The sequence below is a fragment of the Pipra filicauda genome, unplaced genomic scaffold (assembly GCF_003945595.2).
Source record: "Pipra filicauda isolate LSUMZ 115617 unplaced genomic scaffold, ASM394559v2 scaffold44_size3831614_pilon, whole genome shotgun sequence".
Lineage (NCBI taxonomy): Eukaryota > Metazoa > Chordata > Aves > Passeriformes > Pipridae > Pipra > Pipra filicauda.
The window spans coordinates 3,082,589-3,092,500 of NW_024104587.1; positions in this window are offsets into that span (position 1 = coordinate 3,082,589).

The window sequence follows — 9,912 nt, forward strand, 5'->3', positions numbered from 1 at the left end:
GAATCTTTTCATTTGGAAACCAATAAATCTCAATCTCTAGCCACCTTTTGTAGAACAGGCTGGGGCTTACCAAGGCAAGGCTGAAGCTTATAATAAAGAAGAGATAAAGTTTGCCAAAGTTTGGGTTGCCTTTTTTTTTTTTTATCCTCCCCCTTCTTCTTCTTCCTCTTCTTCTCTTGTAAATAAAAGTTTTGGAGATGGCAGCGTTTGGAAGCAATCCGGAGAAGGACTTGGATCTATGCATTGTTTCACAGTAAGCCTATTTACTTAAATAGAGTCTTCAGGGATTGAAACACGAAAATGATTTATAGTTTTCCAACAAGTCATTATTTTGGTCAGTTGTTGAGGGTGGGGTTGTGAAAAAGGAGGGGGGTCCATACAGTCTAATAATCAATGTGTGTCTATGGAAAGTGAAAAGGGAGGGGTGGGGAGGGGAGGGTTCTGTAGATAAGTAGGGTTAACACTATAAACATTGCAGACAATTGAGTTTTCCCATCTGAGCGGGAGTTGGGGAGAAAAGGGGTCTTCACTTTTATCAGGCATTGAAGAGGGAGGGGTGTGGGTGAACGAGAGGCAGGGGGAAAAATACATTTCTGAAATCAGTTTGGACTCACTCCTTTGGTTTCTGACTTGCACTTTTGCATACTGGGGATCATTTCTTTGAAGTACTTTGAAATTCAGCGTTGCGTCTAATCTTTGGATGGGAGATGTGACCACAAGAATCAATGTTTTGATTTATTTTTTCAGTATTTATCTCCTGTCTAGTCTCCCTCCCTCTCTCGCCTGATTATGCCATATTTATACTTGTTTATATATTATATACATATTATATATATATTGCCCCTGTAGACATCTTTTAAAAAATCATTTGCAATTTCTCTTTCACGGAGGCGCAGTTCACTTCTCAGCCCCTCTCTTTATCCTGTTTTATTTCAAGACGCTGTCTTCCTTCCGTCTCCAAATTGTTCCCATCCAAGAGTTATTAATTACTCTTACAAGGCGGGAGATTCTTAACTAATAACAAAGTTGTAAATTACCACCTTCCCTCAAATATTTCTCATTTGTCAACCCTGATTGATTTGATTAATATTCCACCGGCTGAGATCATTTCAAGTTGCGCTGTATAATCAGCAGCACCAGGCTGCTCAGCAGAGCTTCTGCTTGCGGAGAAGATTTCTCTCCAGCCCTTAAGCTGAAGTGTGTTTTGCATTTGCTCCAGAGGAGGTAAACGCGGACCTATCGCTTAAAGGACTTCAAGACGCAGAGGCTGAATATGGTGTCGGGAAATAAAATGAACAAAGCGTATCTGTTTGAAAAAAAAAAAAAAATCAGGGAAAAAATCAGTAAAGAAAAAGAAACGAATGATAAGCCCTCATGTAAGCCTGGAAGAAAAAGAAAACGTGGGTTTCAGCCCTGCTTGCGGGGCTGGTTCAGCCCTCGCCTGAACTCTCCCACAGTCCCTCCTTGCCTCGTATCCAGACCGTCACATTGCCTGGAATAAACACCCAGCACCTCGGTTCATGCTTTACTCGTGGCCTCGGACGCAGAGAAATAATAGTAACAGCACTTAAATTAACCCCCCCATCCCTTGAAATGCTAGACAATAAACTGGGCTTCAGCCTCTCTCGCTCCACCGCGAGTGGGACTGGGATTCTGATTCGAAACCATCATATTGACTTAATTACGTGCCTGTAAATAACGGCGCGGAGATCATCTTTCTCTGCTTTTAAGAGGAAAAAAAAAAAAAAAAAAGAAAAGGTCATCTGGGTGAGCTTTCTTCCCATTGCCAGAGCGGAACCTACGCGCACTACTCCGCATATGCGTAACCCGCACCTAAAGACCTGTATATAGGATATAAGGTGGAAATCACTATATATAAGTGACCTCTGCGCGCCTGAGCCGGGGCAGCAGATCCCGCTGCTGTCCTTGCGACCCAGCGACACCCGCTCCCTCCGCCACCACTTCAGTTTTAATCTTAATTATATTAAGTGAAGTAGCGGGCTGGCCGTGGGGTTGAACGTGATGCGTGACGGCTGCCTGGTAACCCGTGGATCGCGACTATCGCCTTTCTATCGATATTCACAATACACCTTATCTGCGGCCGGGGGGGTGGCGCTGGGTCGTGGGGTTTTGTTGTTGTTGTTGAGGGGTTTTTTTGTGTGTGCGTAAATGTAAAAATGAGAGACTCGAGTGAAATAACATTCCGCCCAGTCACCTGCAATTCAATATGCACACAAGAGACGCCGATGTATATGAGACGATTTTAATTATGATTAGAAGACACACTCTGAGCAAGAAAATAGATTTGGAGGGAGGGGAGGGGGAAAAAGGGGGGAGGGGGGGCGGAGGAGCATTAATGAAATCTTTCCCCGCGATACTAAAAGAAACAAGTGGTTGATACAACGGAGGTGATTTGTCACCCAACTGCAAAGGGGGGTGGGCGATGGGATCTGAGCATCAGCCCTTTCCTTCCCCCCCCATCTTTTGAAGCACATGATATGCCATGATGCCTCGCAGGCAGAGCTCGCACCACGCCTTTGCCGGGCTCTCCCACCCCGGCGCTGCCGGAGCCCCCCCCTCTCCCCGCCGCCCTCCGCCGCCCCCCCGGCTCACCGGCACGGAGCGGCCGCCAGCCCCGGCCCCGAGCAGCGCCGTGCTCAGGCCTGAAGGAGATTGTGTTAGTGCACATGAAACCTTTTGTCTCGGCCCGCGGATCGCCGGCCTTTTCACAGACAGCCGGGAACAGTTCAGGGTCACCGACAATTTCCAGCCCCGGTGGCGGCGGGGTTGGGGGGGACACAGGCAGAAGGTGACCCTGGCCAGTCGCCTCCGGGATGGTTGTCGCCTTTGGAGCCGGAGCGGAGGCGGTGGAGGTGCGGGGCGGCCCGGGGAGCGGACAGGACCCCCCCTCGCCCCGGGTGTGCCCTCCGCAGCCCCGGCGCGCCCCCGCCGCCGTCCCCTCCCGCCCCGCGCCGCTGCTGTGCAAGAGCCGGCTATTTTTCTCAGGATGTGACTTCCAAGTGGCATAATCTGTAGGAGTGTGAATCTGTTCTCGTTATGTTTGTCCCCTTCGGTATTTCTACAGGCTCTTTTATTTTTTCCTTTCTTTCTTTTTTTTTTTTTTTTCCCTTCTCTCGTTTTTTTTTTTCGGTATAAATTAACTCCGACTGAAACCACCAGATTGTTCCGAGGAGACTACCTCCCTAATGACTTCATCTCCAAAAGTTGACTGACACTCTAGCGAACTGCCAACACCTGTTTCCCAGCACCCAGACTCCAGAACCCACCAGACCTCGTAAATTTAGCTTCTCCCTTCTCCCTTCTCCCCCCCTCCTCCCTTAATAGATGACGTGAATATCTGAAGGGAAGGGGGAGGGGGAGATGGAACTAGGTCACATTTGAAACTTTTTATTTTTCATCTCTTCTGAGCGAAATCCGGAGATAAAAGGGCCGGACAGCTCCTGCCGCTGCCCGTCCCGGCGGGGTGCCCGGGGCTGGTGGCAGCGGCGGGGTCGGGGTCGGGCTCTAGGGCTGGGAGCTGCCCGCGGGTCCTGCTTAGGTGGGATTTAGGGGCAAAGCTCAGCCCTGCCCGGCAGATCTCAGGGGCTGTAACCATGATCTTTTCCTCGCCCCGGCCTTTTTCCGAGGATGCTACAGGTCTTTGGTCCCACCTGGCCCTGCAGGTCCCTCCCCAGCCCCCACTGGGCCTGATCTGGCCTCGCTGCAGGAGATGCCCAGGCGGACGGAGGGGACAGGGATGAAACTGGGCAACGGGTCACCCCGAGGAGAGGGACAGAGCAGGAGGGGCTGCCCTGTACGTGTTTTTTCCCTGTAGGGAAGAGGAGTAGGACGGCGGCGAGCATCCCACTCGAAGCCTGCGGGACAGATGGATCCGGCTCCAGCCCATGGTATCAGGGGCAGAGGAGGTGGCAATGGTCTCCCCGCTCGGTTCCCGGGATGTCTGGGCATTGCCCGGCCCCTCGCAACCCCCGTACGTGTTTCAGAGGTTCATTCTCAGGAGAAAAAGATTAAAAAAAAAAAAAAAAAAAAAAAAAAAAAAAAAAAAAAAAAAAAAAAAAAAAAAAAAAAAGAGAGAGAGAGGAAAAAAGAAAAATGTCTTGTCAAAGGGGGAAAATCTTTTCCAGCTGCAGCTGCAACCTTGCTGGAGAGGCTGTGGGGAAGAGGGACCATGAGGCCGGGAGTGGGCATCCCAAACCCGGCTGTCCCGCGGTCCCGCGGCCCCCGCTCTGCTCCGAGCGGCCGACCCCCATCTCTCCCTGCTCACGGTGCGGGAGGCCTTTGCCCCCTACTTTGGTCACATTCCTCCTCCCAAACCTCCCACCCTGCCCGGGGGAGCCTTTGCGACCGGGCCTAGAGCCCAGCGCAGGAGGAGGGCGAGGAAAGCCCCGCAGCGCCCCGGTGGCATCTCCACAGGATGCTCCTTAATCCCGGCAACACTTCTCCCTCCCACCCCTCTCTTCATCTCTCCAGGGGGGCTGCACACCCTGAGCGGAGCCAGTCCGCATCAGGATCAGCAGGACACAGATTTTGCATATCCTGGGGAGAGAGGAGAGATTTTGCGGGGTAGGGTAATTTTGCAGCGCTCTTCATCCCGAGTGGAAACCCCCAGCTCTTGGAGCATCCCGTCCCCCACACACTTACAAAGTTGAAAGTTGTCTTCCCTTGAAAACAGCCTCCTGAAATTAATAGGCTGCAAACATAATTAATAGGTGGAATATGCAAAACGTTTTGCGGTGTTTAAAAGGCTCATGGCAGGTCCGCGTGTCTGTGCAAGATACTGAGATGTTGCAAGGGCTGGATATTAATGGACAGGTTTTACGTAGCTTAAGAGAAAAAAAAAAAAAAAGAAACCAGGTTTTCTTTTTCTCACTTCTCGTTCTCCCTCTCTCTAATCCAGGAATCATTAGCAACCCCCTCTGGCTACATGTTTTGCATCAGTGAAACATTATGACATAGTTGTAATACAAACTCCGCTGACTTGCTCTGCATCTTGTGGTAGGAAGTGCAATAGCAATAAAAGCATTTTTTAAAAAAGACTCTGGGCATTAAGTTGTCTACCTGAAATGCTCTTCTCTTAACCAAAAAAGAAAAGAGAAAAAAAAAAAGAGGGTAGAGAAGGGGCTAGGACGGTCAAAGGGGAACCAGGCAACTCCTCAGTCTGTGGGATCTGATGTCAGCACCGGGCAGGGGAAATTTCTTCCCAATCTTTTCAACCTCTTGTTTTGTTGGGATTTTTTCTTTCTTTTTCTTTTTTTCATAATTCTGAGTGGTTTGCCTAATTTCTGGGTGATGCTGCATCCCCCGCACTGCCCTCTCGCATCCCCGGGCTCTTAACAAACCCCGATCGGGGACATTATCTCCCCATAATATTAATTGTCAAAAGCAGCCTTTGCTCAATTATCTCTCTTCCACCTGTCGCAGCTGTTGGGTTATATTGTTCCCGGTTGAAATTCTCGCTGGAATTAAAAAATAGAGCGTTTTTCCCCTTCTTTTCTGCTTTCTTTGAAAGAATCCAATTGTGCCGGGGCCGGACGGGGGCCCGCCGCCCCGCACCTCTCTATTTTCTCCATTACTCATTAACTAATATTCGCTACTGTCTGGTAAAGTCAAATGGCTCTTAATAGCTCTTTATATTCTCGGAATAACATGTGGATGCTCTTAATCAATATTTAATAGCACGTTTCATGCTAAACAACTGCCATGTGTGCTGGTGGGTAGGAATTTTCTGTAAACAGGAGGGCGAAGAGAATCCGGGGGATATTTGCCCTCCGTTGTCACCCAAAGCTTGGGAGATGGGGACTTTCCTTTCCTTCGCCCCTTTCTTCCCTGCCTGTGCCACTGGTCTCTGCTCAGCAGGACCGAAAGGGATCCCCCAAAACCCACCTCCCCGCGCACCACCTGCCTGCGAGCCGGTCCGCGCAGAGATCCGCGGGGCGCTTTGAAATGCACTTGTGACACTGTCCCTATTGTGAGCTTGGACAGGCCTTTCTTCCTTTTTTTTTCTTTTCCTTTTTAATAATTTCCCAAATGAGTCCTCCAAGTGCTAAAACCATTTCGAGACTTTACGTTTTCATCATTTTCTTTACATCGCGTTATTCACTGCTTCCTATTCTATTATTGTTATGATTATTCCCTTAAGCGATGCAGGATTTTCGGACTACATCAGCTAAGGCTGGATCTCTTTACCATTTATTTTTTTTCCCGAGGAAAACAAACAGATTAAAAAATATAAAATTATCTAGAGAAACAAGTTTTACGCGCTCCATAAAGAAATCACTCTGCCTTCTGAGTCCCATTTAGATCCAAAGAAAGTAGCTAAATGACTCTTTTTTTTTCTTTTTTTTTTCTTTTTTTTTTTTGGGTGCAGAAATTGTGGCACGCAGAAAGGGCTCCTTCGCCTCTGCTCTTTTTAACCGAAAGCCCAATGCTGTCGTGGTCGTTTGCGCTCCAGGACGCTTCTGAGTTCAATCCCCCTGCTAGGTCCAAAAAAAAAAAGAAAAAAAAAAAAAAAAGATGAAAAAATTAATAAAATTAAAATATAGACAGGGCGAGATAATAAACCTTTCTGTTATTTTTGCGGCTTTCGCGGGAGCTACACGTGAATTGTGCCCCCCACCCCCCCCACCAGCTCCGCGGCCCCACGCGCGGCCCCGCAGGTGCGCGGGCTCGGCGCGGCTGCAGGAGCGCGCAGCGCAGCGAGGTGGCGCTCGGGAGCGCGCCGGGAGGCGGCGCGGGGGGACGCGGGCGCCCCGCAGGTGCGGAGCGGGGTCACCCCCCAAAAATAAAACCCCACCACCGTAACCAATAATAGGTGTTTTTTATTAAAATGAGGCCCGCCCGGTGGCAGCTCTGCTCGTTAGGATCACACACACACACCCCTTGAGGGGCTCATCGCCCCCGGAGAGTGCACCTTCCGCACCCGCGGTCCCCGCACACCCCTGCGCATCCCCCACCCCATCCTGCGCGGCTTTCCCGGCTCCTCTGCTCCGTTTTTAGGGCGGCCACTGTTATTTTAGTGCTCAAGCATTAAGGGAGAGCAAAGGTAGGGAGCAACCTGTCCGCTTTGTTTAAAATAATTCTTCTCCCGCAGCTTTGCCCCCTGAAAGCATCGCGGGTGCGGATTTAGTAACAAACGCAGGTTATTGGCAATAGTTTTATAGAACCAAACGCGCTGCGGGATCCTGGACGCGCAGGGAGGAAAAACTCCCGCAAAGGTGAATTCCCAGCACGGGGAGCAAACGCAGAGTCGTCAGTTTTTATATGGCCAGGGAAACTCCTGAGTGCTTTGACGCGTCTTGTCACTGCAGATTGCACTTCTCTGATTGAGATTTTTTTCTTTGTTTATTGATTTAACGCCTTTAAAAGAGGAGGAAAAAATCTTTTATGGGTCTATACTTTCCATATAAAACCTGCAACCTTCTCCGAAACGATCGCTCGTAGCTTTGGGGGGAAAAAAAAAAGCCTTAATAGTGTATGAAAATTACTCATGATAAAAGGATCTGAAATATCTTTGTTTTATTTTTTTTCCCCCATGTTTTAAACTACTGCGATAGGAGTGAGAGGAAGAAACGGCAATAAGAGAATTATTTGCTGCTAACCCACTGTTAACTTTCACCTTTCCGTGCATGGGCATGACATGTATGATCATACATGACGCTTTGTCAGTGCATGTGTAGCATCTCTGTCCTGATCTTCCTCGGTCCCCCGCCACTTTCTCGCCTTTTCTGTAACTTTTGGAGCCTCATGGGTTGATTTTCTTTTTATTATTGTTTTTAATCTCGGCGTTAGGCACACAGGTTCCTCATGCAGGTCAGGTCATTAGGAATGTTAACGTCGAGACAAAGAATTATAAACACGATCTCCAAGTCTCTCTCAATTCATTTCTTCAACCGTTTTATTCGGTTTAAGTGATGAAAAGTGACAGTTCTGAAATAGACAGCTTTTAAAAGTAATGAAGTCAGATGACGCTTTAACCTGTCGATTGCTATAAATCAACTTTGAAAAAGATGAATGAACAATATTATTTGCTGGCTTAACTAGGAGTTAATATAGTGTCGCAGTAGGAGCTGCGGGAGCGCAGCGGCGTTGGGTGCTGCCGCCTTCCCCGAGCCTCGCCCGCCGCCAAAAATAACAACGCTAGAGCAGCAAAACATTCCGCCTTGTGCAGAAACCAGTGTCATTTTCACCGCTTTTATCATGGACCCTCGAAGGCAAAAAGGGGTATTTAAACGATCCCCAACATCCAGCTGGGAAAGGGAGGCATCGGCTATTTTCTTTTTTTTTTTTTTTTCCCTCCTTCGTCGTTTTTAGAGGCCTTTTGAGACAGATTTCTGTCTGACAGATTTCCCCGCGTTACTGATTTCTGAGGCCAAATCGATCCTTGCGCTGAACCCACCACCTCCACCAGGAACGTTTTCAAAATAAATATGGGCCATTTCCTCTCTTTTACCTGGTTCATTTATTACCTGCATGCTTGTAGGCACGGTGTAGGGGGTGGGGGAAAGAAAGGGAAAGAAATAAAAAAAAAAAACAAAAACAGGAGGAATAACAGAGGAGGAAAAGCTCCATTCTTTTCAGGGAGAAAAAAAGACAATTTTCGCTGGCGAGGCAAGTACAAGTATGAGAAGGACATCGTCGGTTCCTCCCGTACCTTCGCAGTCTCGTCTGCAACACGAAAAGTATTGGAAAGGAGGTAATTAACGCTCCTTTCTAATGAATTATTAGGAATGAATTAATGACTGGTTGCACGTGCGGAAGGTTCGCTCCCGCAGGCTCTCCTTGCGCCCTTCCCAAATGTCGCTCCGGTCCGGCGGCCTCGGGCTAGCGAGCGGCCCCGGGACGGGGTGCGGTGGCTTTGCCTCTGCTCTTAGGAAATAGAAATAACTCCTAGGGTTTTATAAACCTTTTTTTCTGTTTTTTTTTTTGAGGTTGTCAAAGGGTTTAAAATAAGTTGTAAACAGAGATACAAACGACGAGGACTCTGCAGGGGATTCAGGGCAGGGATGGTTTGTTTTGTTCCTTTCTCCCCCTCTCTGTCTTTCCTCACGACAGTGTGAATGTGAGGGCTCTCTTCGTTTCCAAGCACTGCTAACTTTCCTCGCTTTTCCTAGTCCTCCCGTTTTTCCCCCAGGTGGTGAGGGGCAGAGGTGCGCGCCCGGGCCCCGCGCTCCGCGGGCGGGGGCAGCGGGGCCGTGGGGTGGCCGCGGCCCCCCGCCGGCACCAGCGGCCACAAACGCAGGCCGACGTCCGAGGGGATGAAGGTGGGGGGTGTGTGAGACGTTACCCGAGCTTCTTCTGTAAAGCGTTATCGATTTTAGACAAGCCTCGGCGCCCTCACCCCCCCGTGAGAAATGTCAGAGCAGAGAACTTGAGAGAGAAGTTTCTCTGCTGCTTTAAAGGTGACCTTTGGGAAATTTTCCTCACTTTCACTGCTCAAGGACTTTATCTGAAGTTCCTTGGCTGACTACACTCCCTCCGAAGCTGAACCTGTCTCTCACATTGCACTTCGCAAGTCTCTTCATCCTTGAAAAATATGGAGGCGCAAATACATTTTCCTTTCGTCTCCCCTCCCCCCCTTTTTCTCTTCTTTTTTTTTTTTTTTTTTTTTTAGAAAAAACAATAGATCCTCTGCAGGAAGCTCTTTCTCTCAGGGAAAAAAAAAAAGATGACCTCTCTCTCTTTAGAGAAGAGCTCGGGAGAAAGGTAAAACACTTCCATACCTGTTGCAAGTGCAGATTCCCCCAGTAACTCCAAGTCCCCCCAGTTTAAAACAGCAGCTGGTGGCTGCGGGTAAGTCTGGGTCGGACGGGAGCAACGCTGCGATTTGGGTGCCGGTCCACAGGTCGTGCGTGGCACGCTGGGGGCCCTGCCTGCCCCGCAGCACAGCCCACC